The following is a 27,238-nucleotide window of genomic DNA, read 5'->3' on the forward strand; positions in this document are numbered from 1 at the left end:
GGTATGTGGGAGGCTTGCAAATGACTATTTCACATTTACTGTGTAAACGAGTGACTCAGTATGTTACTTTAGAACCAGATATGTGTGGTTTTGCTTCACTTGAGGAATTCAGTAAAGAACATACTTCATGTCAGCAGAAACCCTCATAAATCTATATAGAGAAGGGCATGAGTAAAACTTTTTTTTATCACATGGCTGCATGGAATCCGTTTCCTTTTCTTTATGGAGACGCTCTAGATTTTTCTCGCATACCTCAGAAAAAGCTTATTCATGCCCAGGAAGAGACTCTGATAAGGGGTACCTTTGTCATCTTTTTCTTGCGTATACTTTTCAAGATTAAAAAATGATTGAAGGAGGAAAGTAAGATTCTAAGGGTTATTTTGCCTTGTATGTGAGAGGGTATGCATTTTCCCTCTAGACCTGTACTCCAGGGGAAGCTTGCCAGAAAAAACAAACAAGGTAGCAATGGTCCTATGCAGTTTTTCCTGCACAATGGCTGGGCTTCTGTATCTGGCCCTATGTATATAAACTATGTGTCTTGGGATAGAAAGTCTTCCAGAAGCACAAAAACATGGATACAAGAAGTAGCGGAGAGAGATAACTTTCTCTTGGTTGGAAAAGAACATTTATACTGTTGCTCTTTCAGCTTGGATATTAAGCTTTAAAAAAATGTCCACACATATCATCTTCTGGCTAAGTAGGTTTTGACTCAGAGAAATCCAGATCAGCATGGTTAACTGAAAGGAGATAGGTGTTGGGAGGAAGTCCCACATAGAAGGGTTTCTGCAGGAGACACCTGCCCAGTTTGGCGTAATGGACTCAGCGGCCTGGCAGAATCTCTATTTGAATACTTTGGTTGGATTGGTGACCTTTCGTGGCTTTTGTGGCATGGAAAGACATATATTTTTTTTTTCTGAATGGAACACTATACGTTCCTCTAAAGAGTCCTTGGCATTCTGTTGTCTCCTGACCTTATTAGTGAAAGTGGAGAGATTCTTAGATAAGCATAATGTTAGAAACAAATTTAGAACTTTCAATTTACATATTCTGTGTGCCATATTACAAAAATTCCCTAGGAAATTGATGTATTATTTATTTAATTTATACTTGAAATGCAAAGCATTTCATGTCTTCACAGGGGCATTTACTTAGTATTAGTCTTTAAAAACATGTTTTTATTTTGTAAACACCATTCCTCTCCGTGTGTGTGTGTGTGTGTGTGTGTGTGTGTGTGTGTGTACGTGTGTGCATGCACGTGCTTTAACCTCTGAAATCTATCATATTTTTTTTTGACTTTAGAAAACTTCTGAGGCTGTTTGTCATGCCTAGTGATTGGCATCCAGGGACCACATGTCCCACAGTCCACAGGTTTTGGAATGGAGATTGCCACCTTGGTTTAATAGCAGCCCGAATGCCCCCTGTGGCCAGGTATCTTAATATTTCCTTTGTTGAGAAGAACTAGAAAACATTGTCCTTTTAATTTATAGATGACACTTTCTTGGAAGGAAAAACGAAAAGTGTACATTTTGAGACCAGAATTAGACTTCAAAATAACTTTGATAGAGCCTGAGGAATGAGCAGAGCAAAGATTTGTTCTGTGGCAGATACATTCCCTGGTTCACAGAGCACCCCGAGCCCAGTCTCCTGCATCAGCTCAAACCTGACTGCCTCCCAGGACAGTGCAGCCTGCTCCCCTGGGTCCCTGCACCTGTAAGGGACACTCACAGAAAGACAGGTTCCTCTGAGGTCGTCTTCAGCTGACCTCCATCTTCTGACCATTTTTCTCTCACCTTCCGCTGACAGTCATTGATGGCTTTGGCATGTTCCTTCACTCCTTCAATTCATATTTGTTTTTCTCTCTTTTCCCTGTCATGATGGAAAAGATGTTCCTCCTTCTACCTGAAGTCAATCCCTGAGGGTGGGCTCTAGGTCCCATCCTTTCCAGACTCCTTCTGGTCCTCTCTGATGTTATCTACATAACAGCTCTTGGATTTTTTTTCCGATCTCCAGCTTCACTGCTTGTCTTAATTTATGCCACCACAATCTCACAATCTCTCAGCACCCCTAATTTGTCTCTCTGCACATAGTATTGTCCATTCCCGACCACCCTTCTTCATGAAGCCTGTGAGTGTTCCAAAACATGACCCTGACTCTTTTACATGACCCCTTTCTTCCCTTCTACCCTGGGTTCCCCTTGGTCATTAGAATAAGACCTTAACTCCCCAGCACAGCATTCAGGGCTCTGGCCTTTCCTAGCTCTGGGAGGAGGTAACAAATCACCGCTCAACAAATTAAACAGTGATATGGATTCATCTAGCCTTGCATGTGAAACTATATTTTTTAAAGAGACAATTTCTGGTATATACAGAGCCTCATGTTAAAGGGTTGAGAGAGAATTTTGGAGCTTAGAAAATGTAGGCTTTTCTTATAGGCATGCCAATAAAGAATACTGTTTCTGACATTTGCCCTATCTCTAAATACCATACACCTTTTTCTCTTAGATGTCTATGATACATGTTTGGGCGATTTCTTTTGTACAGTAGATGTGATTCATAGGAGAGATTGATGGGTAATTTAGGAACCATGAGTTCTAATTATAGGAAGTTGCCTGTGTGAGGCATATGCGTGATCCCTACTTACTTCCTAAACTGCAAGATGGTGACAACACTACTATACCACCTCCGTGAGCGTTTGTGGAGCATAACTTATAAAAATAACAGGCTGTGTTATACGATATTAAGATGCCCTGCAAACAATCTTTTTCCTTAATCATGCATGAGGATGATTTACGAGTCCTGTGCAATTGCTTTTAATCCCTGAGGTTAGCCCTTATGCAATTGAAGCAAGAATAATCAGATACAAGGTGGTGATATTTTCTGCTTCTCAGTGTGTGTAATATGATATATGATACCAAAGTAAAACCATGAAATTGAAAAGAAAACCAACTAATATTTAGCATTTATGAGTATCATTTTGCTTTCACAACTCTTTCCAAACCTCAACTAATTAATTTATACACATCTCAAAGGAAGGTGATGATTATCTATTTTACAGGTGGGAAGAAACTGAGTTCATTGTTAAAAGCCTTGCCCAAGGCCACAGAGGAGGGGGATGTTTGGGTCCTGGCCTAAAACCTGGGCACCCCTGATGTCCAGTTCAGCTGCTTCACACACTCCCCTCTGCAGTGGCCTTGACTGTTGACTGAATGAATCTTGACAAGGATCTTCAATGGCTAGAAAGTTGAAGCTAATATGTTTTGTGATTCATGTGGACTTCATGGGTCTCCAGGAAAGCTGAGTTTGTGGAACCGTATTATTTTTTTAGGGATGATTTTTAGAACACAAGGTGCCCGAGGGAATAAATGAAAACACGACATACCAGCAAATACATTCTGCTGTAACATGTGAGTGAGAGTAACTGATGGCCTGTGTAACTTCCAGTGAGGAAATTCAAGCATTTAGTGTTACATGTTAATTGTGAGTGCACTTACCCAACCTGGTACAAGGTGATGAATTGTAAACTTCCAGAGGGCAGAGATGATGGGGTAATTCCTTTGTACCTGCAAACTGAGGATGACAGGTTAGACAGGTTGTTCCAAATGCTCTTTGAAAAGGGACTGTCAGAGGTCTTAGATTGTTTGCATTCCTCAATTTACATAACAGATATATCCCCTCAAGTTTCTGTAAATGGGTCATATTTTTAAAGCACCAGGACATTTTGCCTTTTAAAGGGTCCTTGTTTTGAATCCATTTGCACGTGAACTAAACTATTGTGATGGAGACAGTTGCTTCTGAATTAATCTCCTGTGCAGATCTGGCTTTTCAAATAAGTGAGTTTTTAAAAGCGGAGCCTTTCTGAGAACGGGTCACAAAATGCAGCAGTGAGACCACTTCAGAGTTGGAAGGTGGGCAGGACCCCTGGAAGAACAAGACTTTTGGAGACAGGTGTCTCCAGGTTACGCTGCAAATTTTGTTAATTACTACTGAGGGACCGTGGGCAAGTTCTCTCTGGTAAGTTTTCCAAAGAAATGAATGATTGTACGCTGAGAATTTTAACTTAGGTAGCACAGACAAGTTCAAGGAATTTCCAAGGCAGTTTACATACAGCTCTCTTCTTTTCTTGATATTTGCATGATGTCACTACCTAGATTTTTCATAGCTTGCTTGCTCATTCATTCATTCACTCACTCATGCATTCATTCTTCTTTTTTCTCATTTTTTTTAAACAAGTGATCTTGCAAGGAACATCTTTATAGTATGTGTTTATATAGTCCTATTATGTATGTAGGTCGACAAGTGGAATGACTAGGTATCTGTATTTTTAATTTCATAGAGCCTGAAATTGTACTCCAACACTTTGTGTTCTCATGAACACTTTGTCAGAGTGCTCCTATCCTGACACGGCTGCTTATACTGGGTATTACCAAATGTTCTCACTTATTTAATCTATTGGATGAAAAAAAAGTATCTCAGTGATGTTCTTATTTGTGTTCTTTTAATTGTGGATGAGCTTAATAAGCAGATTTTACATGTGTACTAACCAACAATTTTGTTTCTGGCTGATTGGGAAGGGATAAGAATCAGGCATGCAACTTAACCCACCCCTGAGACTGAGAGCTTCCTTGATATTCTCCTTTGTTATAATGGTTATAGTAATTTGCAGTATGATAACCTGACTTCTCCATTCCCAACATATTGGAAAAAACTGAAAAAGCAGTTCCTGTGTTGTGTTCAACTTTATTAAAACTTCTGATTATTAGGGGCACCTGCGTGGCTCAGTTTGTTAAGCATCTGGCTCTTGACTTCAGCTCAGGTCATGATCTCACAGTTCCTGGGTTTGAGCCTCACGGTCAAGCTCTGTGTCGGCAGTGCTGAGCCTGCTTGGGTTTCTCTCTCTCCCTCTCATTCTGCCCCTCCTCTGCTCACATGCTCTGTCTCCTTCTCAAAATAAATTAATTAATTAAAAAAAAAAAAGACTTCTCAGTATTAGACAAGCATTATTGGTTCTAGGAATGGAATTGGTGAAAATGCTTTTAAACAAAGGCTAAGAAAGAACTTAATGTCAAGGAACATGAGACTAAGATTTTAAGGGGAATAGTTTTATATCCCTGCATTCTGACTTTCAGCTGGAGAATCATTCGTTGCCATGACATTTGGATTGTTACAGTTAGTAGTAGTTATGGGCTAAATCACTTTAATTCATGGTTTGAACAGCCCACAAATATTTGGCCTGTAGCCTTTCAAAGAAAATGACCCTGAAAGTGTGCTGTTGTTGTTGAAAAAAAGAATCATCTCTGTACAATATTAAATCTGATAAGAAGCCTGCCTTTAAGGCTTTCCCTGGAAGTCTCTCTCTCTCTTTCCCCTTCCTTCCCTCCTTCTCTCCTTCACTCTTTCTCCATTCTCTCCCTATCAGTCAATTCTACTTCTTCCTTATCATTGTAAGAAGCATTTTTCAGATCTTATCTTGTTTAATCAAAAGAGAGAAAGAGAGAAAAAAGACCAAAACATAAAAGCAAACTCTTTTTAACCTACAAAAAAAAAAGATTGCAATTAAAAAGTTTTTAAGGTTTTCTTTTTTTTTTTTTCTTGTTAGCTTCTTGTAAGCATAGTGTAGTTTCTCAAACATGGGTCACTATTTGGTAAACCCCATGAATGTGGGATTAAGTAGAAGTACAGATAGGAGGAGAATTTATGTCTCTTGGAAGAACCAAAACATTGTCGCCGTAGCATCACAGGTAGTGTCTTTCTTTCAACTAAGGGTTTATAGTACTCCAATCAGTATTTCAAATCCTGTTTTGAAGAAAGGTCTAGTTAAAGCTCTCTTTCATAATCAGAACAAGAATATTTAGTACTTAAAGACATGACAATGAAGCTAACCCCAAACTATCACTTAGGTCATTTTTGATTAGGGTCATTTTGTGGCAGAGATGATGGTGGAAGACAGATTTGGGACAACAGGAAAGGAAAAAAGGCCAGCTCGGTTGGGGAAACCTGATGTGCTACGTGGGGATGGTTTAACCATGAAAAATCGTGGTGGCCATGAGGACTTCTAGGAGCAGAGGTAGCTTGTTCTTAATCATATATTCTTTGCAAACCTGTGATTGAAATCCCCCTCATTTCATTAAAACTTTATTGAAATCCGCCTTCACACAAAGACTTTGTGTAAGTGTGCTTATTTTAAAAGTTATTATTCTTGGGCTTCTGGGTGGCTCAGTCGGCTGAGCTTCCTACGCTTGATTTCTGCTCAGGTCATGATCTCACGGTTCGTGAAATTAAGCCCTGTGCCGGGCTCCATGCTGACAGTGCAGAGCCTGCTTGGAATTCTCTCTTTTCTCCTCTCTCTCCTCCTCTCTCTCTGACTCTCTCTCTCTCAAAAGTTATTATTCTTCTGTTGGAAATTCAGGATAGAGTCTGAGTTGGCTGAGTCATTGTTTTGTAGAGGAGAGAGAGCATATGTATGCTATCTAAATGATTCATAGATTGAATTAATTAGAACTAGAAGTCAGATTACCCCAAGAATGTAGTCCATGAAATTCTCTCTTTTTAAAGTTTATTTATTTATTTTGAGAGAAAGAGAGTGTGAGAGAGAAAGGGGCAGAGATAAGAGAGAGAGAATCCCAAGCAGGCTCCACACCATCAGTGTGGAGCCCAATGGGGGGGCTCAAACCCACGAACCGTGAGATCATGACCCGAGTTGAAATCAAGAGTTCGACGCTTACTGACTGAGCCACCCAGGGGGCCCGTCCTTGAACCTCTCTCACCATCTCTCCCACTCATCACTCCACTTCTTGCAACAATCTGGGAGTTGTGGAAATCTTTGGGTGAGGAAGAAAGGAAGAACAAGGGATTTTGTACAAAATGGGGATGATCTGTTCAAGCCGATCCTCTTCGAGACATTAAAAGTTGTATCTATAAGTAGGCAGATAGTCAAACTCCACCTTGCAGTTGAGGAGGTGTGCCCCTTCTAGAGAAAAGAGCTATCTTCCCAGGCTCTGGCTCCAAGAGCAGTTACAAGTGTGGAGGATACAATGGCATTAGTGGAGGCACTGCATCGGGATTTAAAATGTATGTATCTGTTAAGGATATAATCAGTTACGTGAGCAAAAGAAGTATGTAAAATGATGTTCATTGAAGTAATTTTTATGTTAGATAAAACTGTAAAGAACTCCCTGTTTGGCAGATGACATGATTACCTATGCAGCCAGTTCAAAGGAATCTGCTAAAATTCACATGAACAATATGAATCTACAAAAAATAACTGTGTTTCTATATAGTAGCAATAAACAATTGGAAATCAGGGTTTTTAAAATGAATGTCATTTAAATTTTTTTTATGTTTATTTTTGAGAGAGACAGAGAGAGACAGAGACAGAGCACAAGTGGGGGAGGGGCAAAGAGAGAAGGAGACAGGAACCTGAAGCAGGCTCCGGGCTCTGAGCTGTCAGCACAGAGCCCAACGTGGGGCTTGAATTCACAAATTGCGAGGCCAAAATCAGATGCTTAAACAGCTGAGCCACCCAGGCGCCCCAAGATGAGTGTCATTTAAAATAGCACTAGAAACATGAAATAGCATACTTCGTATAAATCTATCAAAATAGTGCAGGATCTGTAGATGAAACTATAAAACTGAAAGAAGGATAACCTAAATAAACAGAAAGGTAAAATGTTCATGAACTGAAAACTTCATACTGTGAAAATGTCAGTTGTTCCTAAGCTGACTTATGGGTTGAATACGATATCACTTGGGGCACCTGGATGGCTCAGTCGGTTGAATGTCCAGCTCTTGATTTTGGCTCAGGTGCCAAACCAGGATCTCATGGTTTGTGAGATCGAGCCCTGAGTCAGGCTCTGTGCTGGTGACATGGAGCCTGCTTGGGATTCTCTCTCTCCCTCTCTCTCTCTGCCCCTCTCCCACTAGTGTGTTCTCTCTCTCTCTCTCTCAAAATAAATAAATAAAAAGTAAAACAATATCATTTAAAATCCCAGCAGATGTTTTTGACAAGTATACACACTGATTTAAGTTTTATATACAAAGTCAAGAGCTGGAATTTTGAGGAAAAAAACCCTACTGTTCAAAAAAAGAACAGAGTTAGAGGACTCCTACTACCTGAATTCAAGATTTATTATAAAGCTGCGGTAATCATACATTGTGGTGTTGGCAAAAGGACAGACATATACATAAAGGGGGCAAAATAGAGATTTCAGGAATAGGTGCACCAGAATAGATTCATATATGGCCAATTGATTTTTCAAAAAAGTTTTTTTTGAGAAAATCATAGATCCACATGCAGTTTTGAGAAAGTATACAGAGAAATTCCACCTACTCTTTGCTCAGTTTCCCTCAATAATACATTTTGCAAAGCTATAGTCTAATATCACTGATTCAATTACACTGGATCAATCCATCAATCTTGTTCAGATTTCACTAATTTTATTGACTCTTGTCTGTGTGTGTGTGTGTGTGTGTGTGTGTTTAGTTCTATGCAATTTTATCACACGTATAGGTTTGTGATTGTACCTCCACAGTCAGAGGACTTAGAAAATACAGACCCATCACTACAAGGATCTGTTATGCTTCCCTCTTGTAAACACACCAATTTCTTCCCCTCACGCTTGTACTTAACTCCTGACAACCACTAATCTGTTCACCCTCTTTATAATTTTGTCATTTAAAAAATGTATAAATGGTATCACATGATATTTAACACTTTGGGATTGGCTTTGTTTACTCAGCATAATTCTCTGGAGACTCACTCAAGTTGCTTTGTGTATCAATAGTTTGTTCCTCTTTGTTGCTAAGTACTAATCCATGGTATGGATGTGCCATGGTTTGTTTACCCCTTCACCCAGTGAAGGACATCTGGATTGTTTCCAGTTTTGACTATTACAAATGAAGCTGAAATAAACACTCCAATGCAGGTTTTTATGTGAATATAAATTTCCACTTCTCCGGGATAAATGCCAAAAGTGTAATTACTGGGTGATATGATAATTGCATATTTAGTTTTTAAAGAAACTACTAAACTGTTTTCTAGTCCTAGGTACATTCTCACCGGCAGTGTTTGAGTAATTTGATTTCTCTACATCCTCACCAGCATTTGGTAGTGCCACTATTTTTTATTTTGGCCATTCTGATAGGGGTGTAGTGATATCTCATTGCAGTTTTAATGTGCATTTCCCTAATGGATAATGATTTTGAACATGTTTTCATGTGCTTAATTTACCATCTGTATCTCCTCTTTGGTAAATATCGCTTCATGTCTGTTGTCTATTTTCTAATGGGATTTTTCTTCTTATCGTTGTTTTGAGAGTTCTTTATTTATTCTGAATACTAGTCCTTTTTCAGGTACATGATTTACAAATATGTACTCTCAACCTGTGGGATTATCTTTCATCCTCTTTTGCATAGCAAAGGTATGTTTTGATAAAGTTCGAGTTTTTCATTTCAAAAATTAAGGTTTGGCTGTCCAGTCTAAGAGCTTTTTGTTTACCCCCAAATCCCAAAGGTTTTTTTCCTATGTTTTTTTCATAAAATTTTATAGTTTTTCGGTTTTATACTTTAGTTTGTGATTCATTTTGATTTAAAATTTTATAAGGAATAAGGTTAATATTCTTTTTTTTTTTTTGTCTATGGGTGTTCAGTTGCTCTAGCATCACTTGTTGCAAAGGTGTCCAATGATTTTTGACAAAGACGCAAAGTCCATTCAATGGAGAAAGGATATATTTTCAATGAATGATGCTGAAACAACTAGACATCCATGGAAAAGTATGAATCTCGACCCATACCTCACACATCATATAAAAATTGTAGATTCGTTTATTTTATTTATTTATTTTTTAAAGTGTTACTTATGTAAGTAATCTCTACACCTAGCATAGGGCTCAAACTCATGGCCATGAGATCAAGAGTCACATGCTCTTTTGACTGAGCCAGCTAGGCACCCCTAAATTGTATATTTAAATGTGAAATATAAAGCTATATAACTTCTGGAATAAAACAGAAGAAAATTTTTATGACCTTGGATTAGGCACAGATCTTTTAGATATCATACTGAAAGCTCTCTCATAAAATAAAAATGCTGATAAAGTAGACTTTATTTTAAACTTCTGATCTTTGAAATTGTTAATAAAGTAAAAGTATGAGCCACACACTGGGGAAAGTATATATAAAACACATATGGGACCAAAGACTTGTGTCCTGCTTGTGTAAATAACTTCTAATACTCAGTTGTAAGTATACAAGAATCTAATAAGAAAATGGGCAAAGGATTTGAGCAGACACTTCACCAAAGAAGAAAGTCAGATGGCAAATAAGCACATGAGAATGTAGTGAACATCTTTTGTTACTAGAGAAATACAAATGAGAACAATAGGATATCATTTCACAGGTATTAGAACAACTAAAATAAAACAAAAAACCCCACCGCCATCAATACCAAATGCTCACAAGGATGTGTAGCCACTGAAACTCATACATTGTTGGTGGAAAGGCAAATTGGCACAGCCCCTCTAAAAAATGTTTAGCAGTCTCTTACAAAGTCAAACGTATATTTACCCTATGAGTTAGCAACCCCTGAGAAAAATGAGAAGTGCATGCAAATGTTCATCACTGCTTTATCCATACTCACCCAAACCTGGAAACAATCCAAATGTCCTAATGGACATTTTAACCTAAAAGTTAATGCTGGTAGATAGATAAACTGTGGTATATCCATACAATGGACTACTACTCAGCAATGAAAACGACAAATGAATGATATATGCAAAAACATAAATGCATTATGCTTAGTGAAAGGTGACTGACTCAGAAGCCTACATACCAGGTAGTTCCATTTATATGACATTCTGGAAAAGGCAAAATTATAGAAACAAAAGAGACCAGTGATTGACAGAGGTTGAGGGTGGAGGGAAAGATTGAACAAAGGAGCAGGAGGGGAGAATTTGGGGGGTAATGAGACTTTTCTGTATCTTCACTGTGTTGATGGTGTTTGTCAAAACTCAAAGAACTGCCATCAACAGAGAGGGAACTTTATCATGTACAAATAAAAAGAGTAAGAAATATTAGTCTGTAAAAATATATACAACAGCTTAAAAAATTATCTCTTCAGTGGTAGGACATAGCATAATTTCAATTTTTCTTTTTCATAGGTACCTTTAATGTTTCTTCAATAAAAAATAACTTTCAAAACAAAAATAAGAGAAAACTTAATATATGCTCATTGTGGAATATTTGGAAAGACAAAAAAGTAGAATGTGTGAAAAATATACCGTGGTCCAACCCACCTTTTGGCAATCACAGTTTTATCTATTTCACGCCTATCTTTTCTTTCTATATAATGTCTACACATTGTTTCAAATCACTTAAATTTGTTTCTGTCTTTCTTTAAACCTGTACTTGTTATCTTAACTTTGAAAAGCATACATACTTACACGTTTATTAATGTTGTTAATAAAAACAACGGACATCTGTCTTACTTTTGCCACCACAACCCAATGCCTGGAGACCTTGCAAAGATGAGCGAAGCAGTCTTCTCCCCTTTGACAAGCTTGTGAGCTGCCACTTGGTTGATGCCTTTAATGTAAAGCTGGTTACTCCCTGAGGAGGCACCTGCCAGGGCATTCACGTGAATGCCTGCACATAGGCAGATATCATATCTCCAGGAGCTTGATTTCCAACACGGGAGGTACCTTACTTAGACACATCTCTAAGAACTAGCACACTTACATTTGTCCTCAAAGCTAGCTTCCTTCCTAGCCCTCTCTTGTATTTAGAGTTCCTTCCTGGTTCCCCCTTTTACCTCGAGCCCAAACAGCACATTCTTTTAGGTCTCCCTGCTCCACAGCAATTGTGTGTATGCTAGACTTTTCCCAAGGTTTATCAAGTTTCCTTTGGGCATCTCCTTGATTGTTCTAGCTGCTGTTCTCTCTGGCCTCTGGCTGATCCATTTCTCGCAATCCTCTCAGTGTCTCTGGGTCATTACTCTCCATCTCTGTCTCTGTTTCTGTGTGCATGTCTTTTGTTCTCTCCCTGTCCCCTCCTTCTCTTGTCTCCTGTTTTCTCTCTCCCGTTTGGGGCTTTGGTATTCCACAGAGAGGTCTGGGAACCAGCCGTCACTCAAAATCCTGCATATGGGGTGCCTGGGTGGCTCAGTTGGTTAAGCGTCTGACTTCGGCTCACGTCATGATCTCGCCGTTCCCGAGTTGGAGCCCTCTGTGCTGACAGCTCAGAGCCTGGAGCCTGTTTCAGATTCTGTGTCTCCATCTCTCTCTCTGCCCCTCCCCTGCTCATGCTCTGTATCTCTCTCTCAAAAATAAACATAAAAAAAATTATTGAAAAAACCCCGCACAGCCAAGGTATTTGTAATGAGCTCTACAGCTGGCACCAAATATCTGGGCAAATATTGCTTATGAATAGAAATTGTCAAGAGTGAAGATTGTAAAAGAATGTTATTTGGATTAACTTTGTAGTATCTTTTTTGTACATAGGAAGAGACAGTATGTGTTGTGGTTAGGAGTGAGCACTCTGGGGCCAAATTACTTCGATTTGAATCTTTGTGGTGCCACTTTCCAGCTGTGGGACCTTAACTGTTCTGTGCCTTGATTTTCATATCTATCAAATGGGGACTCTAATGGTATCTATCTCGTGATGTTGCTGTGAGGACGGAATTGGTTTTATTAAAACCATTTGAGGAGTGCCTGGCACGTTGTGAGTGCCCCACAAACGCTAACTCTTCTCATTGGGGGATAATTTCACTTCTGTGGGCCATGACGATGATGGCAGAAGTAAGCATTAACTACAAATGTCAAACATTAAGTTGGGGAATGAAACAGTTCCCAGACAAGGAGTCTCTGTGACATCAGTGAGAACTAGCAGTAAAGGTGGCTGAGTATTGAGAAGGCAGTAGGGTGCTCTCAAAGGATTAAAAACTTCAAGCAACTGCTCCAGACACGGCAGTCTCTTTGGTAAAGATCGGGAGCCCAGAAAGCTGCCTGTCCTGTCCAGTTTGTGTGTGTGTGTGTGTGTGTGTGTGTGTGTGTGTGTGTGTGTGTGTAGATTGGGATGGGGAATGGGTAGGAGGGTCTTTTCTTCACCAATGCTCAGTGAGCTAAGCAGAGGTTATATTAATAAATGCCATTGAAAATGCACTACCACTAACGAAGGGGCTCTGCCTCAGTTCTCCTGTGGATCCTCACTTCGACCCTGGAGAAACTTAGCTGCTAGGAAGAAGTTAACCAACCTTGTTTTGATTTTTGAAACGTCAACTCCAGACCCTGAGGGATTTGTTTACCTTTCATGTTTTGCTCTGTTCTACCTGGCTAGTGATTCATACACAAATGCATTATCACATCATCACTTCGCCAGAAAATAGAGGCAGCAAAGGGACAATTAAGGGGAGACAGGCCACAGGGAATGGACTCTTTCCGCAGTGTGCATACGCCCAAGAGAGGACATTTGCTAATTTGATGATACATTCCCAGCATGCATCCGTGGAAGGCAGTGGACTATGTTTACATGAGCACTCCGTCTGTTTTCTTACAGCAGTACTTTTTGAATCTTTTTCATCTGACCCAAGGATTCCTGTGTATGCCCTCCCACCAAACAAAAACAAAACAAGACAAAAACTCAAGCAGCTGGCAGCAAACTGGAGGAAGGACACTGGATTAGCAAAATGTACCCAGGAGAGACTTAGCTAGAGATGGAGTAGAGAAGTAAGGGCAGAGAATCTAGGCAGAGAGAGGTCCTGAAGCAACCAGGAGGGCGAGGAGGTCATCGTGGAAAAGGTGCCTAGCTCGAGGATTGGAAGAGGGTTCAGGGTATGGATTTATCTTTCTCAGGCAAATATTTGAAGAGTGAAATAAAAAAAAAATTCCACATCACATTTGATGAGTGGAAATAAAAAATATTTGAAGAGTGGAAATAAAAAAAAATTCCACATCACATTTGATGATGTGATGATGTGATAACTTCTAAAAGCATAAAATACTTAGGGATAAATTTCACAAAAGGCACAGAAGACTTCTACCCTGCAAACTATAAACCACTGCGGAAATAAAATTAACGAAGCCTCAGATAAATGTAGAATATATATATTTATATGCCCATGGGTTAAAAATCCAGTATTTTTTCATTGTCAGTCCTCTGCAGATTGGTCTCTAGAGTCAGTGTGAGCCCGATCACAATTCTAACTGGATTTTTGGGGGATAAAAACTGACATATAAATTCTAAAATTTATACAGAAAAGCAAAGGTCCTGGAGTAGGCAAACAACCTGGAAGAGGAAGTATTTCATATACCTTAAATATTGATGGCCCAAGTGCTGTTACTCAGTTTAATGATTTAAGCTCCTTGGGGGAAAAATGTAAAATACGAACTGATAAACCCAGGGATTTTAATTTAATTTTTTTTTTTTTTTTTTGCTTTCTGTGTGTATTTTACTGATAGGTAATACTGAAAACTCATTCAGTTATAACTGCATTTGGTTCTTGGTTGGCCGCCTTTCTTTCTTAATTCAAAAGTTGGAAAGGGTAGGGGTGGAGGTGGAAGCCAACAAAACAGATGATTTCCCTGCATGCTTCTGTTAGTTTCTAAGCATATAGGCAAAACTCGAGCTCTAGCATACACAACTCTCTAAATTTACTAACAAAAGCCCTGTGTAAATCTTCAAAGGTGGTTTATATTTATAACTGCTTCCTAACGTCCTGCTTTGGTCCTCTCTTTAGACATGCTAACCATAGGTTTTAGTAAACCGGGACTGTTTAGAGAATGTTAGAGAATATTGGATGAAGGCCAGGATGTGTTAAACTTCTAAATGTAAATATCCACTAACATCCCATGGCGAGGGGGAACGCAGCACATTTGTACTTACCATTGGTTTCCATAAATTCACATTAGCTGGGCTGCAAAGTAGATTGGATACAACACTTGAATGGAGCTCCTTTACTATGTACAGTCTGTGAGTGGATGTGAATGGCGATGACAGCGGCTAGAATAACAAAATTGAGGAAAGGAAAAAGGATAGCACAGCTCTCATCCCGGCTCAATTGTTGCTAATTGGAGGACCAGTCTCAATATCCAAGCAGCTTGTTCTGGGCTCAAATGGCAGACAGATGCTCTAAAGCCCTTGGGCTCAGGTATCTTATAATTGTGGATCCAGCCAAGGACAAATTTGATTTGTAGCCCACATTTTGACCTCTCTATAGTGCAAAGTGCTGGGAGTTGTTCCCACTTTGCCCCTTGCTTTCAGATTGTTTCCATCACGGTCCCACACTCCCAATGGCTTGTCGGTTTCCAGAACTATGTCCATATTTTACTAACAGCCCTCAGGAGGTTGGATTCCAGAAAGAATGGTGGGAGAAAAGTGAGACCAGGGGAGAAGAGAGGGCAGACTCACTGTAAAAGTCACTGTGAAGCTGACCCATAGGCTATTTGAGGGCACAGAATGAAGAACATTAGCTTGGGAAGTATAGAGTTCTGGGAAGGCCATGTCTGCCTCTCCACTGCAGGTTTTTATGGGGGTAGAGTTAAGTTGAAAAGAACAGTGAAGGCATGTTTGAACCGCAAGAGGGTCATGAGAACAACACACAATTTATACTCTGTGGATAAGGAGGTCGTGTTCGATGACAATGGAGAAGATTTAAAAACTGATTTTGTATTATGAGAGCCTCAAAACTTCTCAGTTACCAGATGTCAAAATTACCTCTCAGAAAATTAGCTGGCCTCTATAAATGCCATCACCAGTATGTGGGGCTTTGGGTAGTTACCTTGAAAATAATAGCCCATATTGATGATTAGGCTTTATGGGATGGCGCCCTAAGAAGCTGTCTATCCCAGTTGGGACACAGTCTTAGCATCACAGACACCACACGCACTGATGCACTTTGCACACAGACAGTAAACAGCAACAGGGCACTGGTTACAACTTCTGCAGAGTTCTTTATAGGTTAGAGCTACATGGCCCCGGGTATTTAACCTTTCTCTGTAAACACTAAACTTGATTTTTAAAATGAGGTTTGTGTGTGTGTGTGTGTGTGTGTGTGTGTGTGTGTGTGTGTGTTTAGAGAGTATTTGTGAAATTGCAAGAGAACATGCATCTTTCTTTATACATCTTACTAATCTTATACCCTGGATCTGTGCTGTCTAGTATAGTAGCCACTAGTTATTTGTGGCTCTTGGGCACTTAAAATATGGCTAGTCCATACTGAAATGTACACTCGATTGTTCAATACACTCTCGATTTTAAAGATTTAATGTAAAAAAATGCAAACTATTTTATGAATAACATTTATAGTGATTACATGTTGAAATAATATTTTGGACACATTGGGTTACATAAGAAAATTAATTCAGCTGTATCTTTTTGCTTTTATTAACATAGCTACTAGAGTTTTGAAATTATATAACTTGGCTCACGTTATATTTCTATGGATGGCACTACTCTATATTTTTAAGATAGGCATGTAAAAAGAAGTCTGAGTAACAGGCAAGATACTCACTGATTCAAGATATTTCCCTCATTCGAACAATTGAATATTTATTTAAAACCGACAGTATGACTGACGCTTTGCTAAGTATAAAGGAGCTTACAATTTCAGTGGGGAGAGAAACATGCTAATAAGACCTAGTCATTTCTTATGAGGCTGAAAATGCAGAGTCAGCATTACACTGCCAGTATTTTCATATGAACCATCCTCTGCGATGAATCAGATAAGCAAGGGAAAGATTACACAAAGAGACAAGACCATAGGGTCATAGAATTTGGGGCAAGAACAAATCTTGGCGATAACAGGCTACAAAGAGTTCATTTTATAAAGCAGGGGTGGGGGGGGAGGGGGGTGAAATGTAGGGGGAAAGAGGAGATGCAGTGGAGACAAAAAGCCCCTCAAGTCTAGGGAGAGTAAGCACTTGTCCAAGGTTATGGGGACCCATTGGTCTGTGCGGGCCAATCAGCAAAAGCCACTTCCTCTGGGCGGGCCAATCAGAAAAATGCCCCTCCTCTTCAGGTGAAAATAAGTCTTGGTCAGAGCAATAAGTCCCTGGTTTCACCTCCCCTTCCGGGTTGGCAGAACATAGTGGTTGATGTATGGTTGTGGGCAGGGGCAGTTTGAAAGGTCACTTTTCTCTGATCCTGTCACCATAATTGAGATATTCCTGAGTTTTCAAAATTTTACCTTTTCCCCCCTCTCTGAGGTTCACTGTGGGAAAGCAATATGCCTATCACAATCTTTGCTGATTTCAGCTTGTAACAAAATCCCCTTTATCGTTTTGTGTTAAGGGTTTCAAAAGTATTCTTCAACCTCCTAAGTGTGAATCCATGCTCCTCACTAAAAATATAAAATTAGGGGCGCTGGGTGGCTCAGTCGGTTGAGCCTCGGATTTCAGCAGAGGTCATGATCTCACAGTTCATGGGTTTCCAGCCCCACATCCGCTCTGTGCTGGCAGCTTGGAGCCTGGAGCCTGCCTCAGATTCTGTGTCTTCTTCTCTCTCTGCCCCTCCCCGCTCATGCTTTGTCTCACTCTGTTTCTCAAAAATAAATGTAAAAAAAATTAAAAAAATTTTTGAAAAATATAAAATTAATATTATTATATTTTAAAAAGTTAAATGAAGAGAGAAACTTAAAAAAATCGTATAAAACAGGATTTTTGCTACTTTTGTGTTATCAGGAAAGCTATCACATTTTGTATTTATGAATCAAATAGTCAATTGTAGGCAATTGCATCAGAAAGTTGATCCAACTTGTGGGAGTCGGGGTGTGTGTGTGTGTGTGTGTGTGTGTGTGTGTGTGTGTAATCAACATTAAAAAAATTGTAAGGTGATAAACTCATTTACTAAAAAACATATTTAAAAATACAGCCTTCTTGAGGGCAGGCCTTTTGGAGGACTGCTGTGAGCTTTATCTTTTCCCTTTCAACTTTATTGAGATATAATGGATGCATAGAATTGTGCTAGTTTAAGGTATACAACCTGATGATTTGATACATTTATAAATTGCAAAATGATTACAGCCTTATATGCCACTGCTTCCATTTAGCCGTGTACCAACTGCTTACCGTGTCTTTTTTGTGGTGAGAACATTTAAAATCTATTGTTTTAGCAACATTCAAGTCTACAATCTTTATTTAATTTAAAATTTTCTCATTTTGATCTTAAAGATTTTTCTCTCCCCCTCCCCAATTTAACATCATTTTTCCAACTTTAAGGAAATAGGCATATATGTATGGAAAATTTATTTTTATTGCTATGGATTTGAGATCAGTTCCCTTAAATAGTTAATAACAAATTTCCCTACCTTTCTCTTTGGTGTATTCCTGCCACTGATGATTTGCATTCAGTAATCTCTAGATAATTAGTGTTGTTTCTTTGGAATTTTTGCTAATATTTTAGGATTGAAGATTTTTTCTTTGCATAGAGATTTCTAACTCTGGACTTACTGCTTGTTTCTATTATAGTCTTGAAAATAATTTCTCCCATTTTCTGGATGCAATTTAACTGCAAAAGTTAATCACTGATTTTATTCCTGTTTGTTTTTGAAAAGTTTATTTCCTTGTAAATTAAAGAGGATGAATAATTCTTCATTTGGAATATAGTTTGTTTTCTGGCACTTGTACAATTATTGGTAACCAGAATATGGGTTTCTTATTGGTAAGTTGCATTTAAATATAGTAAGCTCTCAGTTTCTAAACTCCAAATAACGAGAAAGATAAATCATTTAAAAAACAAGATCATTTTAGGGATGCCTGGGTGGCTCAGTTGGTTAAGAATCCAACTTTGGCTTAGGTCATGACCTCACAGTTTGTGAGTTTGAGCCCCGTATTGGGCTCTGTGCTGACAGCTCAGAGCCTGGAGCCTGCTTCAGATTCTATGACTCTCTCTCTCTCTCTCTGCCCCTCCCCTACTCATGCTCTGTCTCTCTCTCTCTGTCTCTCAAAAATAAAAAACGTTAAAAAAATAATAAATAAATAAATAATAAGATCATTTTAGGGGCACCTGGGTGGCTCAGTTGGTTAAGAATCCAACTTTGGCTTAGGTCATGAGCTCATGGTTTGTGAGTTCAAACCCCACATCAGGCTCTGTGCTGACAACTTGGAGCCTGGAGCCTGCTTCAGATTCTGTGTCTCTTTCTCTCTCTGCCCCTCCCCCTGTCAAAAATAAACATTAAAAACATTTTTTTAAGAAGATCATTTTAGCTTTGTTTAATATTTTTAAAAAGATCCTGAAATATTATAATATCTCAAAATGCTTTAAGAAATATATTACAAGAGAATGATAGTCAAGATAGGTTTAGGATTATGGATTTTTGCTTCTTAATATGATATATAAACTATGAATAAAATGTTCTGAACCTAGATTTCATTTTCTTTGTGGACTCAATCTCATTGACTTTGTTTTCACACTTCCTATACAGTAACTTTCAGTTTATCAGAATATTAAATTAGCCAGAATATCCCATTTCCAACCCCAAGAACAACAAAAACAATACCAGAACCCACTAGCTTTAGTAATAAATAGTCTTCCTTCCATTCAGAATGCATCGACTTACTGAAATATTCCTAACAAATATTTTGATCGTGGTGAATCCTTTCTAAATGTTATACTGCTTGGTTTAACCTCAAAACTGATTCTCAATATTTGTATTGACAGTTCAGTGTGACTGATTGATCGACCTACTACTACCTTTAGGGATAAATGTTGTAAGTGTTTACTCCATAGTAATGTAAATAAAAGCCAATATAATCTTTGTTAAAGCCACCCCAAATTATACATTAATAGTATCTGTTTCCCAACCCAGATTGCAAGCTTAGGGTATGTCCCGAGGTTGTTTTATTCCATTCTGTGTTCCCTGATTCATCCAGCCTAGGGCTTTGCATGTGGTGAGCACTCAAAAATGTTTATGGATTAGAAATAAATAAACACATTTAAAATAGGCTTTGGAAAGCACTTCCTTTACAGATGCTACATCGGGTCTCAGCTGGCGCCAACAAAACCTTCCAGAGCTCTCTGTTCTGCACACAGCCCTGTGTTTAATAGGACTGGGCAGGGAGGGAGCAAGAATGGGGGTCTGGGACCTGACACTGAAATGTGTAGACCCTCTGGAGAATAATGCACCAAGGCATGGGACAGGGAGAGGAGTGGTGGGGAAGTCTTGGTTTCTAGTCAGAACCTGGTGCTTCCAGGTGGAGTTCTTACTTATTTTGGCACTTCTTTTTCACATTTGTCAACTACAGGTATATACTGTGGACAAGAGGCCAGTGCTCCTCACATGTCCACGTGCACATGAATCTGCTTGGCATCTTGCTAAAATGCAGTAAGTTTGGGGTGAGATCTGAGAGATGCTCTATCTCTGGCTACTTCCCAGATGATGCCCATGTTGCTGATCCACGGACCGCACACTGAGCAGAGAGTCAGGGATCTGTTTGATTCGTGTGTGCATGTCTAATCCTGTGAATGGAATAGAGCAGGCCCTCAATAACTGGCTGCTGGGGAAAAAAATCAGTTCGATATTTCATACCCAAGCTGTACAGCTTTAAATTCAGAACTGGGGCCTTAGAAGAGAAAATAAGGATTTTGAATTCTAAACATTCTGCTTTTAGCATCAGAAGCCCTGTGGACTGAGAACACAGAGCGTTTACTACGAGCCACAGAATTGGAAATGATGGCTGGTTTCCAGCTCTAAAGGAAATATGACTTCATCTAACAGTGAGGAAGGAAGGATTGGAGACACAATGGGGGGTGAGGTCCTGGTGGGTGCTTAAGAAGGGGTCCTCGCAACACTGTCTATGCCAGGGCTTTGGCCCCAGAGACAGTCCCAGAGCATAAAGGACAATTATCCGTCTCCCAGGGTTTAGCATGGGGCGACTTGAAGATCCATACTGGAGCAGAACCTGAGGAGTAGATCAGTAAAGGTGAGGACAGCCTCACTGAGCCCTGAGCCCACTTAGAGAACTTGAATTGGCAAGTTCAGGAGTTCCAGAAGTTGGACTTGTGACCTGAGTCCCTCTGCTACCTAAGTTAGCAAGAAATAAAGTATAGTTATTTTGTGTCACTGAAGGTGCCTCCCTACATTTTAAACTTGCTCCAGATGTCTGATATTAGGCTCCACCTGACGTGGAACAAAAGTAGAGAGGCTAACAGAGGGCTGAAGGAGACAGAAGAGCCTGAGAAAATGCCGGATAATTGCCGCACGTACATAGTAGCACTTTCCCCAGGTGTCTTGTGCCTGGCTGATGTAATGAACTGGATTTATTTGATAATGAACCTTAGCTGTTGGGAGAATGACAAAACCTTCCCAAGAACTCCAGCACATCCGTGGTGACCCAGGCCAGGAGAAACACCCAAATGCACAATTCACATGCCCCACGCAGACTGTGGTGTTTTGCTTCACTCAGTGAGGACCAGAACTGATGCAAGGTTACTCTCAAAGATGGGGCTCAGACACTTCCTAGTTAGGACAAAGAACTGGGGAATATGCAAGCAGAAAACCTGCCTTAAAAAAATCATGCTGAAGGGAGGGTACAGAGTGCTTTTGTCTGCTCACTCGCCTTTTACTACGAACCACTTGAACCCCACCTAGGAAGGTTAGCATCTGTCTGCTCTGCAAACCCTCCCGGCCACTGCCAACAGGATCCCATGTTCCATCTTCCTCTGCCCCACAAGATGAATGGGGAGGCTGAGAACCCCATTTGAGCCGTGCTGGACGCTTGCAGGCATGAGTCCAATTGCAACATCTGGTGGCTTGGGAGGGGCGTTGGCCTGAAGCTTGGAAAAGTGTTGTGACATCCTTGTCCTCACGAGAGGCAGCCTCCTACCGCAGCCTCCTCTCGGAGCTTCTGCGCTACCCAAACTGACAACTGTCAAGGTGGGTGGGATTGCAAATCGAGTAATGGAAGGACCCGGGGGGCCCTTGGGCCTTTAGAAGGAGTGGACTAAGAAATCAGTGTCCCGAAAGACCACAGGCCTGTTGTGGTTCTCACGCTTTGTCTCCTTGGTAATTTCCTTGAGCTTTGATCTCGGATTTGTCTGAGGCTTCTGGAACACCATGCAATGGGTCCATTTGCGTTGGGTCGCAAACTTAGCTGGTAGCAGTTCAGATTCCCAGGCCTTACCTCAAACCTGGTGATTAATGTCCAGTGGTTGGAAAACTGGTTGGAAAACTGGAAAACTTTCCCTCCCTCTTTCTTTATCTTCTCTCCTTCTGTCCTTCATTCCTTCCTTCTTTTCTTTTTTTTCCTTTGTTTTCCTTCCCTCTTCCTCTTCCTTCCTTTACAAAACAAGTTTTCTCAGCTATTTTCTGCAGCCCACTTAGGAAGAACGGGGCAGCAGTGATGTTTGTGAATTCTCTCTTAGGTTTACTGGGCTCCTCTGGCCGTGCCCCCTGGCTTCTCTTTGGCCTCATGGAACCACGCTCTGATGTCTTGCTCAGGCATTCCTAGCAGCTAGCCCATCCCCTGGTCTTGGCCCTTCTCATTTGTGTCTCAACCAAGGCTTGGCAACAGGACTAAAATAGAGAGAGAGGAGGGCTGAAGATGTCACCTGGGAAAAAGCCTAGCTTGGGGTTGTGGTGCATGGCACACCAGAGGGCAAGGGCCTGAAGGGTGGTGAGGGAGAGAATCGAATGATTGCTATTTAAGAAGAGAGGAGAACAACTTAGGGAGGGAGGCATTGGCATGGATATCTGCAGACAGGTGGAAGAGAATGTGTACCCTCTGAGGAAGGGCAATTTATGGCAGTACCAGTGGGTGGTGGAGGAAGTTGCCAGATAACAGGGCTGAGGGAAAGTGAGCAAGCCCCACTTAAAGGGAAAGGAAGGTACATCCTAGTGTGACTGCTATACGGCAAGTTAGCTTCATTTTCTAAATCTCGGTGTCCTCGGTGTCCTCGTCTGTACAATGAAGATAAGATAGTTACAAAGTTTAACTATTTGCCTTCATAATGGCCAAACATATAAAACATGGCTTGGCACAAAGTCAAACTCAGCAATCCTCCCTTCCTCCTCTTCTTCCTCTTTGTCTCTTTGAAATCTTGTTATGGAATCTGGACTTTGCAATAAAGGTAAGCAATTATTATTATTTTAGTTGTCAGGGGCTTTGACCTTGAGTTAAAATTATAACTTTCGCTGGGTACACACTCTCCCCCCACCTTAAATTTTGCAGATACAAATACCTTCCTTTCCTGTGTAGCTCCATTCATCTGAATCTCCACATCTCGGCAAGTTACAAGGATCTGAAATCATACTGTGTATGGCCAAGCATACTGGGCTGAGTCTTCTGTTGAGAGGTGTCTGAAAACTTTAGTTTTTTATAAGGAAGAGCATCCTTGGCTGCTTTAGATACTTTTGGGCTTCTCTGTCCAATCAGTGAGAAGGATGGAGAAAGCATATTGCCTCACCAAGCAGAAGTTATTGCTGTCAATTACAGTTAGAGAGAGGAAGGCTTTTGGTGTTCTTCACACACAGGTCAGGAACTGAGAACTGGGGAGTTGGGGGTGGGGAGGTACTGTCACCAGAGGCAGTACGTTATTTTCCTAGGTTTGCTTTAGTATTATTGGAAGCTCTTTCAGGGGAGAGCTGGTGGCTTCTACTTCTGTTTCACCCACAGCACTAGACCTATAGATTTGTTAACTTTATTGGTTCCTTTTTTACGCATAACCATGGATATCCAGCCTTTAAAACATGGTGTTACCATGCCTTTAATGTAAGGGTGGAAATTGCCGCCACTGAAAAATCTTGACATCACTCAATTTTCTGGGACCCTGTTTTGGTTCCCAGGGCATCTGAGTTTTTAACGTACCTTTAAACCTTAACACATTGCTTATTGCTTCCAGACTGAGGCCATCCCCTGTTGGACATGCTGTGCTCCCCTACTCAATTGCAAACAGTGGTAAAGGAATGCTATATTGGTGGCCTATTGTTCTAGCTGGGCAGACCCTGGAAGACATTTGTAACATGTTTTTTAAGTTTTAGATTTTAAAGCAAGTATTTACAGGGTCAGCTGCTTAATGTTCTTTTCACTAATTAGACTAAGTCCTTACAGTTTGCCCCTCCTTTGTGTTGTATGTTTATTGTGATCTATACATAAAGCCTTTACTACAGTAAAACACGTAATAAGTAATTAAGTAACTTCATTATTGAGTTCTTGGCCGCGGTCATTTTAGCCACATCTCCCTCCCTTCCCTTCTTCCCTTTGTTTTGAAGGCTCTCCAGGCCTGTGCCTTCAGGGACCTGTAATTACTAGGCCTTTGTTCCCAGTGGACCCTCTGTTCTTGGGGCCCACCTCCCTGAGTGATGTATAGGAATAACCAGTGGGTCCAGGGGTTTTATTCTCCCATCCCTTTAGGGGCCTTGTGGTTCTGTGGAATTTCAGGCCTGGGATTTCCAGAGATCTTAGCTGGGCAACACTGGGTGGCCTGGTTGCCTTCTTTGCCCTAAGTGCTACAGAGCTGTGAGCAAAGAGCATTAGTGAGGGGAGGGGGAACAAAACTGCCCACCAGCTGGTTTCTGGAGTGAAGTTCCACCCTGGGATGCAGGATTCCTGGAAAGATGATGTCCAGAACCAGTGCCATACTCTTTGGAGGACTAACTAGGTACTGGTGCGTCACCAACATCTGGTTTTCCCTGGAGATGTTTACATGCAACTGTTCTATGAAATCAGTCCACCATGCAAACTCATCCTTCTGAGAAAATGTGTGCAGATGATTTAACTTAATGACTTAGTAGAATTGAATGGCTTCCAGTTGCATAGTAATGTGTTTTGAGAAGTTTTGAAAGAGAGAGAGGAAAAGCTGGTTTCCCATCTCGTTCAAATAATTTTCCATTCCTCAGGGGGAGAAAGGAAAGTCTGAGAATCCAGCAGAATTAATGCAGGTTGCCCATTACTTCATTTTATAATGTTTGGCAAGGAAAACATGCAAGTCAGTTAAATCTGTTTATTTAGCTCTTCCCGGCATTCCATGTGGATGGGGCCTGGGTTGGAGGGGACAGTGAAATGTATTTCTGCTGAGATGCCTTACTCCCTCACTCGAGAGGAATAGGTCTGTTTTATAAGCAGGGCCTACAACACCTGCATTCTAATGGATTCGTGAGGGACTCAGGGGTTTACTTGAGCATTTGTGTGCAGTGGGCCCTCCTGCAGATGAAGAACCTGAGAAGCCCATCTCTGACCCCTCAGGCTGTTATGGAAGAACTCTGTTTGGGGTCACCTGGGTCCAATTCCTGGTCTGCTATTTGCCTGGCCGTGTGACTCTGGGCAAGTCAGAAGTCTCTCTGCACGTCCTAAGGAGACTGCCCTACTTCGGAGGATCGTTGTTAAGAATCGCATGAGACAGCGGATGTGGAAGTGCCTTCTCGTCTATAATCCGATATCACAATGCATCCTAAAATACCATTCTTAACACTGATCAGAAGAACGCATGTCTTCAGCTGGAAAAAAGGTAGCAGAGAGAGACTAGAGAATATGTAGCCTATTGAGATTCTTTGAAGGAAGATACTGACTTCGCAGACCTTTTCCAAAAGTGCGTGACTGGTGCTTGAGAAAAGGTTGCTTACAGGAAGGAGTCAATGCGTAGTTAGTAGAGCCCTAGGCTATGTTTGTGTTTTTGGCAGCTTAAGGTGAGCTAGTGGAGACCGCCTGGGGCAAGTGAGGGTGACAGTGCTGACTTCACCCGATCACCCATCACCCTCTCTGGTCAGACTCTGCCGGGCGCTCACTTGGATCACCTCGTGCCTTCTCTGCAACCACTGACCCTACTTTAATTCTTTCATTTTACAGAGAATTCCTGGACAGGTTGAGATGCTTGTCCCAATTTACGCAGCTAGAAAGTAGCAGAGCAGGGATTCAAACTCAGGTGTGACTCAGTCTCAAGCCATACCCTTAACCACTGCTAAAGGGAAAGAAATATAACAAGGCTCCCCGCCACCCCTCCGTCCCTGAAGGTACCGATATAGAAACTCTCTTTTCCTCTATAAATTCTATGAGGAGTAACCCCAGAATCCCCTAGTAAAGCAAAAATAGAAAGGGAGGAGGAGATTGTGCCATGCGGCTGCAATTCCTGTTGCTTATGACTAGCTAGAAGCAGGGTCACCTCTGAGAATGGTGAGTTCTCAAGAGGACCTCTGGACTTTCCCTTCTGAGATTTCAGGACAGTAGTTAAAGGGCAAGACCCTGCCTTCTGTGAGGATAGACACTATGGTTTTGGTTTCTAAGGATTCCTTTCAGCATCTAGCTCAGTGGCTCATACAACATTAAAAAGGTGACAAATAGAATCTTCCCTCTAGACCCTGTCCCTTTGTCACTTCTATAAAAACCAGCCCTGAAATGGGTGACTTTGAGCATTTCTATAGCGGAGCTCTGAAAGCCATCTCTGTATTGCTTCTGCCGGGCAGGTGAGGCCCTGCCTGGTCCTCCCTCTGTCAGTGTGGAAGCTTTACTTCTGTTCACCTTCAGATTTGAAATGTCTGCTGACGTTCCCGCATATCTAGAGGAAGGAACAGATGCAACCAGAGGGGACTGGAACTATTTGGCTTTTCATTCAAGACTTTTGGTTCTCTGTGATTTTGTTCTTCTCTAGTTGTGTTTACCAACAAAGTAAACAAATGTGAAAACCTCAACAAAATGGCTAGAGACTGCTTATCTAACAGAGACTGATTTATACATGCCTAATAGTTTCACTGTGCCAAGTCTCTCTTCATTTTTTCCATTCTGGGACCAACTCCACATACATGTGGATCATCATGAAGGCATCCCCAAGGAGTTTTAGTGGAAAGGGAAAGACAGAAGGAAGCCAGGACGCAGAGAGTCTATTTTATCTGGTGTGGAGGTAAAAGCAGGCATTATCCCTGGGAAGATGAGCCCCGGATTGTATGACTGGTGCTTACTGTCTCCCAGTGTTGAGCAAGATCTGGGTGAGACTTTGGTGAAGCTCCCATGGCCAAAGAGATGAGGCACAAAGCACTTCAGAAAGCACATAATCCACAAAAGAAAATCCCTAATCCTGCTTTTCTGTGAAAGGACTCTGATCCAAGTACTTGATGCTACATACATGTCAGTGAGGTCTGAACTTAGGAGAGACTGTCCCTCCATCTTTACTTCTGTCATTGGAGCAAATGTACATGTCTTATGTACAATATCCTTTCTAGGTAGTTTGGTAGGTCATTTACAGAGTGTTACAGTGGAAGGACCCTCATCTTGAAGTTCAGGTGGCTGCATCCACCTTCGCTTTGCTCCTTACCAATTTGACCTTGACAC

The sequence above is a fragment of the Lynx rufus genome, unplaced genomic scaffold, assembly GCF_022079265.1.
Source record: "Lynx rufus isolate CCGP_SWC_20201006 ecotype Redwood Valley unplaced genomic scaffold, mLynRuf1.p SCAF_17, whole genome shotgun sequence".
Taxonomy (NCBI): Eukaryota; Metazoa; Chordata; class Mammalia; order Carnivora; family Felidae; genus Lynx; species Lynx rufus.